This window comes from Sapajus apella, unplaced genomic scaffold, assembly GCF_009761245.1.
Source record: "Sapajus apella isolate SASKATOON/1434 unplaced genomic scaffold, GSC_monkey_1.0 scaffold27, whole genome shotgun sequence".
NCBI classification, from domain to species: Eukaryota; Metazoa; Chordata; class Mammalia; order Primates; family Cebidae; genus Sapajus; species Sapajus apella.
The window spans coordinates 14768528-14775994 of record NW_022436967.1 but is presented as its reverse complement, the minus strand read 5'-3'; the positions used below and the strand labels follow the sequence as shown (position 1 = coordinate 14775994).

At 47.7% G+C, this 7467-nt stretch overlaps 2 pseudogenes; one reads left to right on the top strand and one right to left on the bottom strand.

Moving 5' to 3' along the window:
• Positions 1 to 2814: 2814 nt before the first annotated feature.
• LOC116560836 lies at positions 2815 to 3342 on the top strand (annotated as a pseudogene).
• A 1975-nt stretch (positions 3343 to 5317) lies between these two features.
• LOC116560835 lies at positions 5318 to 6355 on the bottom strand (annotated as a pseudogene).
• Between the last annotated feature and the right edge of the window lie 1112 nt (positions 6356 to 7467).

The following is a 7467-nucleotide window of genomic DNA, read 5'->3' as shown; positions in this document are numbered from 1 at the left end:
GCACTGAAGTGTGTTTTTGTAGAGGTCAAGAACAGTCTTTCATTTCCGTGTTTAGCACTCCCTTAAAGACCTCTTGCATGGCAGGTCTGGTGGTAGCAGATTTTCCTAGCATTTGCTTGCCTAAAAGGATTTTATTTCTCCTTTGCTTATGCAGCTTAGTTTGGCTGTATACGAAATTATTGGTTAGAATTTCTTTTATTTAAAGATGCTTAATATAGCCCCCAAACCCTTCTGGCTTGTAGGTTTTCTGCTGAAAGGTATACTGTTAGCCTGATGGGTTTCCCTTGTGGTAACCTGCCCCTTCTCTCTAGCTGCCTTCAATATTTTTTCTTTCATGTTGGCCTTGGAGAATCTGATGGCTGTGTGTCTTGAGGATGGTTGCCTTCACAGGGGTTCTCTGAATTTAAATGTTGACCTCTCTAGTGAGGTTAGGGAAATTTCATGGACAATATCCTCAAATATGTTTTCTAAGTTGTTTGCTCTCTTTTGCTTTCTTTCAGGAATACCAATGAGTTGTAGATTTGATTTATTTATGGAATTTCATGTTTCTCAAAGGTTTTGTTCAATTTCTTAAAATTCTTTTTTTTTTTTTTTTGTCTGAGTTGATTCAAAGCATCAGTCTTTCAACTCTGAGATTCTTTCCTCAGCTTAGTCAATTCTAATGAAAATACTTCTGGTTGTATTATGAAATTCTTGTAATAAGCTTCTCAGCCTTATCAGTTCAGTTTGGTTATTTCTTGTAATAGCTATTTCGTCCTTCAGCTCTTAAATCATTTTACTGGATTCCTTAGATTCCTTGTCCATCCCTGCGTCGAGCTATGGCTAGATTTCTCAATGAGGGCAAAGGTGAGAGAAGTGAGAACCATCTTTATTGAGGTCGGTGGGCACCCCTTCTGCAGGAGGACGGTGAGCTGTGGTGAGGGTTTTGTCCTTGGCTGGGGTGTGATATCTTGGTCCTAAAAAAGAGGCCGCTCAGGATGGAAAGGTGATTGAAATCCCTGCGGTCCAACGCAGCTCCCCAGGTTGCCCAGGCCTTCACAACCCTTAACTGGAACCTCCGGGAAAACGACTGACAACTGGCCACAGGACCCAGAGACGCCAGGAGTGGCTCACCAAAAGAAAGGGTGAAGTGCAGTGCAGGAAACCGCCCTCCACCACACAGGGCACATGGATCCCAACATATACACCCACCCGCAGACGCACACAGAAAGAAGGAGAGAGAGCGGGAAAGAAGAGAGAGAGAAATAAGAAAGACAAACACATACGCGCGCGCGCGCGCGCACACACACACACACACACAGCAGTGGCACACACCCGCCCCCCGGCAGCTTTTGAAACTGTGGGGTTCTACTCTCCATTACTACGACCCTCGGGTGAGAGAGCAGCCCACAGGCACACAGGCAGACATGTCCTCGAGATGACAAGGGCACGACATTTGGGGAGACTCACCTGTATCCCGACTGCGCAGGCCTGAGGCTGGGATCCTGCGCCGCTTCCCCGGCGCTCGGCCTCAGCTTTCTAACTCCTGGTCGACCCTCCGCGAATTCTGGCCTCCAGAGACTATACTGTGAACGTCCAGGCGATGAGTGGTCTGAGCCCCGACCCTGACGCATCAATACACAGGGCTCCTCCTTTGCCAAGTCTCAGGAACCTATCTCCGGGCAACTGTGGCAGTCCCTATGACGCCAGGACCAGCTGCCTTGCGCATGCGCACTGGAGAGTCGACCGGCGCCTGGCTCTGGGAAGTAAGGCTGCGACCCCTTTAAAAATGGCGGCAGGGACTGCTGCCTCAGTGAAAGTGTCAGGTTTGGGGAGGCCTGAAAAAGGGAAGTGGGCGAGACCCAGGTCAAACCCAGAAGACTCCGGTTCTCAGGACCTCCCTGAGTGGTCTTCTGCTGCCTCCCGCTCCTGGCGGAGGAGCTTCAGGGCGCCGGATGTGTTGTCCGGACTCCTCTTCGGATCCCACCAGGTAAGCAGAAATGAGATTACAATGTAGAGAGGCGGGAAGGGGCTCACTGGGGCACAGAAAGGTTTCATGGGTCTCAAGGCGTGGTGTCTGCTGAAAATTCACTGAGCCATGAGCCCACGGTCTCTGTCCTCTGTGGGCGAAGCAGTGGCTTGCCCGGGTCTCCAAAGTCCAGGGACCCCAGCATCCAAACACTGCTTTCAGCGACGAGAAAGAGAGAGAGAGGCGAGTCTGAGGTGGAGCCGTTGTGATCACACGGGCACTGCCGAGCCCCCGAGAGCAGATGGAGTGAGCTTGTGTCTCCCAGGCCATATGGGGTGATGCCAAGACTAGTGAGGTCAATGTAGGCACCCCGGGGGGAACTGGAGACCCCTTCCCATGAAGCTGAGGAGAAGGAAAACATACCCGGAAACCTGCATGGGAGGACCTGTGCCGGAGTCCAAGCCACATTCAGGGATGCCTGCCAGAAGAACAGAGAGGTTTCTCTAAAGTACAGCCCACCCCCTCCCCGCTACCGGGCAGGCATCCCTGAGGTAACCTCCCCTGCACCCAGCAAATCCCAGTCCCTTTTGCTCGCTCCAAAAGAAAAAAAATCAGTAAAAATCTTTGGTGCGTGGCTGCCGGCAAACATCAGGAGGCCCACAGCCGCCTCTGTTTCTCCCGCGGCAGCATCAGGCTTCTGTTGGGAGAGACGGGAGAACGTTCCTCCTGCTGGCAAGGCTGTGGAGGTGATGGGCCACTCCCGGGAAGCCCGCGGGTGAGGCGGCAAGGTCTTCTGAACTACAATAATTTTTTGGGTGTATTTCAGAGTGACTTCATATTCCCATCTGTAGCTAGAAATTGATTTGGAGTCACTCTGGAATACACCCTGGAATAATTGTGTTTGACTGGAATCAAATCTTATGAAGTCTCCAAGGATGGGATTCTGTGCTAAGTCAGTGTTCCTATTGCACTGGCTCTTTCTAGCCTACGTGTTAATGGTGTGCTGTAAGCTGTCAGCCTCAAGCCAGCACCTCCAGGGACATACAGGCCAGGGACCTGTGAGGTGGTTGCCATGCACAGGTGTTGCAGTAGGAACCCCATAGAAGAGTGGTACCAAACGGTCAAGTTCTTTTGCTTACCGGGACAGGTGGCTGGCACAATTCCTGCTCAACCTTCTTGTGTTGAGGCTTCCATTGTGATTCAGAAATGGTGTTGTCACATGAGTCCCTGTTTGGAAGGAGAGGATTGTAAAGTGCTGGTAGATTACTCAGGTTGGTCCTGTAGCATTGGCAATGAAGTCAAAACTATGAAAGTAACGCGGTAGCAAAGAGAGAGGTGTGCTTCAATTGGGGAGGGGCAGCAGGATGCAGAGCTCTTTTGCTTGGATTCCCGTCCTGGACACTTTGCAGAAAATCATCTTGGATATCAGCAACTTCATACTTGTGTATGTGTGCTGGAGAAGTGGCATTCCCTTAACAGGCCCAGCCCTCTCTGCTTTGTAATTTTATTTCATTGAATTATAACTATAAGGTACCACACATTTGACATCCTATCTGGATTCCCAAGGAACGTACCTCCAAAATCCTACAAGACCAAAGCAGAGTCTTCAAAATGGATCACTACTAAGGGCATGTTTACTCTTCATTTTCTTTCTGCCTTTAAAAAAGAACTTGGATGTTTTAAAGGGTCCTCATTCTGTTCGTCTTTTGAACTTTTAATTTTGCCCTTGTATTAAGTGATTTTAAAGGGGTCTAAATAATAAAAGATTTTGGCCAAAAAAATTTTAATAACTGTAGAAGTCCAAAAGAATTAGCATCAGATCTTGAAGCCGTGAGTGAAGCTGCAAGTTGGCTTGACTGGGCTCAGCCACTGAGCTGCCTCAACCGGCCAAGGAACGGGATATGATGACTATGCAGATTTCTATATTATCTTAATCTCATTGTATATATTATGTATTTAGCTCAATAAAGCATTTGTACCATTGGCTCTGGAGCTTAGAGGAAGACTAAAGGAATGTGTAGTGATTCTGAGTAAGGTGTAGACCTACACAGCAGAGCTATGGGGGAGAAGATTAACAAAGTCCTTTCTTCCAATATCAGGACAGTCATGAATGGCAGTCCCATTCAAACAGGTCACTAGAGCTAAAAGGCTGCACCCTACCCTCTCTATCTCTGAAATGTGACAGGTTCTTGCTCTCTCCAGGAGAGATAAGGAGCTTGCAACTGGGAATTTTCACTGAATGAGTACCATGACACAGCTATTTCTGATCCCTCCATCCAGTTGTGGTGAAGAGATGAAGCAAAGGAGGCAAGAGAATGCTTAATCTAGCAGACAAGAGAATGGACGGTGTGATCCTTGTTTGTGCTAGTCATTGGGTGATGTACCACTTCTCAGCTCCATGATCCTTCATTTCCTCTGTTTCCATTTATTCCCTTCAGTTAAGGTCTAGAATCAAACAATTCTAAACCTCAGTATCTTATGAAGCTGACATTCCAAACCTGCAAAAGCAGGTTGCTTTGAGGTATTTATTCACACCAAATACAACTAGAGCTGTCATAGACAGTGTAGCTTTGCACAGATTCACCTCCTTGCTCACTGGCAATTAGGGAGTTAATGCTGTAAAATTGAGGCAAGGAGCCTGGACTGTTGCCATTTTATGAAAGCCGCATAAGTTGGGCAGGATGCCACAAGAACTGCCCAAGACCTGATGATGCCAAGGGATTTCTCTCTCTGAGTCATGAAATCTGTCTACCATGAAAGATTCTGTGCTTTGCCTGAGAAATAATCAATTCTGGTGTGAGTTCTAGTCTCTCAGGACATTACAAAGGAGGGAAAACGATGTAACGGAAAGAAAGAATACCAGAGTGGGAATCCAGTTTTGCCTCAAACTAGCTGGGAGACTAGGCAAAGTCATGGAAGGCCTCAGTTTCTATGCCTGCAAGTGTTACATTGGACTGGATGGTCATGAAGTCCCTTTCACAGCCAGAGATTTCATATGGCTGCTGAAATGCTAACATATCTGAGGTTCTAAAGAAAACAGGAATACTCTTCCCCACCCCACCCAATTAAGACTGGATTTACTGAGTGTGGTGTTCTAGTCCCCCAAAAATTCCTCCTGATCTTCCCTGATTGCCCAGGGAGGAATGAAATAATTGGTTTGTGGCATACAAAAGTATAAATGTAGTGACAGCTGACCATTTAGTAGAAACAAGCCTTGCCTTTACATGGCTTTGTAAAACAACTAGAAAAGGCTATGTTTTTTCTCTCTCCACCCCAAGCCTATTCCTTTAGGCATGCAGGTAACCGCCCTCCTGGCACCTCCCATTTCTCCTCATTCCACCAGGGAATGAAGAAGTCCTACAAACAGGACGTCTCATGTACCAATCTGCAGCCATTTGATGATGGCAGGTAGGTCTGATGCTAAAAAGAGGTTGCGTCCAGCAGAACTCAATTTCATAGGAATCCAAGCTCCAAGGCTGGGAGACAGAAGGTTCTGGGAACAAGCTCCATGCTGAGAGTTGGTCTGGAAGACCCACTGGAGGATCTCATGGTGGTGTAGACCCTGGACTGCATTGTCATAGATAGTGTTCACACTGATGCAGAAGGGCTGCTGCAGCAGCTCTGTCACCCGACAAGCAACCAGCTCTCTCGCTGCACAAAAGAGCAGCAGCAGCAGCTTCAGCACAGCCCAGGAATGAGTGTGCTTCCGGGGTGGTGGCTTGCAGGGACGGGAGCTGGACTTAGATTTCAGGGCCTGATTTGTTTCCTTCTTAGGTTTCTTCTGCTCCCGCTTGGCTGCTTTGAGGGCATCTTACTCCTTTTGCCGGCGCCCCTTTTCTGCCGCCTTTTGCCGCTTCCGCAGTTCCGGCTCCTGAGCTTCTTCAGCTCGCTGCTTAGCCTCAGGCTTCTTCTCGGCCTCATGTTCTACTTCCAGCTGCGCCTGCGTCTCCTGCTGCTGATCTGCCTGCATGGCCTTCGTGTGCCATGACGTCTTGTTTGCACACTGCTTACGCTGCTTCGCATCCAAGCAGTCACCTGCCATCTTGGCCAGGACAGGATTCAGGGGCTTATCCTTCAGGTCCAGCCACTTCAGGTTCTTGAGCTGAGCAAAGGTGACCAGCCTGTTGTTGAGGAAATCCAGGTGCTGGAGGTTGACCAGACGGCTGAAATCTGCTGGCGCTGCTGCAGCTTGTTCTTACTCAGCTCTAGCTTCACAAGGTGTGTGAGGCCACAGTTACCTGACGGTAGAGTAGTCAGTTTATTACAAGACAGATACAATATGGTGGCCTTTGGATGGGCAGCCAGCTCCTTCACCGGGAGCTCATTCAGGTCTCTGAGGCTCAGGTCCAGGTCCTTGCAGTCCAGCTTGTCGTGGAGGTTCCCGCCCTTGCTACTGGCCTTGGTCATGGTCATGGTGACACTGAGCAGGAGCGGCTTTGTGGTTCAGTCAGGGGAAAGGAGCTGAAATGCTGCGTGTAAGTTCAGCAGGCCCCCACCCAAGTGCCGCTGGTGGGAGACTGACTCAGCCTGTCCACCCACCAGCAGCACTTGGAGGCCACTGCCTAGCGCTCTCTCTCTCTCTCTTTTTTTTTTTAGCAAGATGAAGAGGAGCTTTATTGAGTGTTAGAACAGCTCAGAGGAGACCCCAGCGGGTAACTCCTCTCTGTAGGCAGGTCATCCTGACCAGTGTTTAGCTTTTAGCAGAGAGGATAGTTCCTCTCTGCTGCTGCTCATCCCATCATCCTCCCCAAAATAAAACTGGGGAAATAATGCCTACTTTACATGGTTATATTGAAGATTAACTCAGATAATGTATATGAAAATATCTAGTAAACTACAGCACATTGTTAGTGCTCAAACATATCAGTTCTTTTCCTCGTCCTTAACACCCTGAACTAAACAGTCAGTTGACCCATTTAAGCGGGTCTTTCATATTCAGCTGTTATGACATATAGGACAAGGACAGCTGGGCTCAGAACTGTAAATTCCTCAACCCCTGAATAAGATTTTTTAAAATGAGTGATGAGAGGTGATTCTGGTTGAAAAAGAAAAACTAAATCTAACACCTTAGCCGTATTAAGACAGAGCAGATAAAAACAAGGCACTGGCACTAGTAATGTACAATCGGATTTAAGAGTAACCACAATTAAAATCATTGTGTGTAATAACCCACCAAGAGCAAAGATACAGGATGTTTTAATTGTCTGCTGAACTCAGTGATCTTCACTGCCACCAAGATTCTGAATTCTGTCATTTCAGCCGTTTTAGTCTGGTTAAGAACCACTGCTTGGAAGATATTGCAATCATTTGGAGGTAAGAAGATACTCTGGCTTTTAGAATTGTTAGAGTTCTTGTGGTGGTTCTTTTTCATCTGTGTGGGATGATATTCCTTTAACTGTGTTGTAACTTGAATATAATCAATTGGTTTTGTTTCTGGAGGGCTAAGGCTTTGTGCAGGGGATTTCTGGCTGCATTACTGCCCTTGCTTTTACATGGCAGTATATATTTGCAAAGAATTT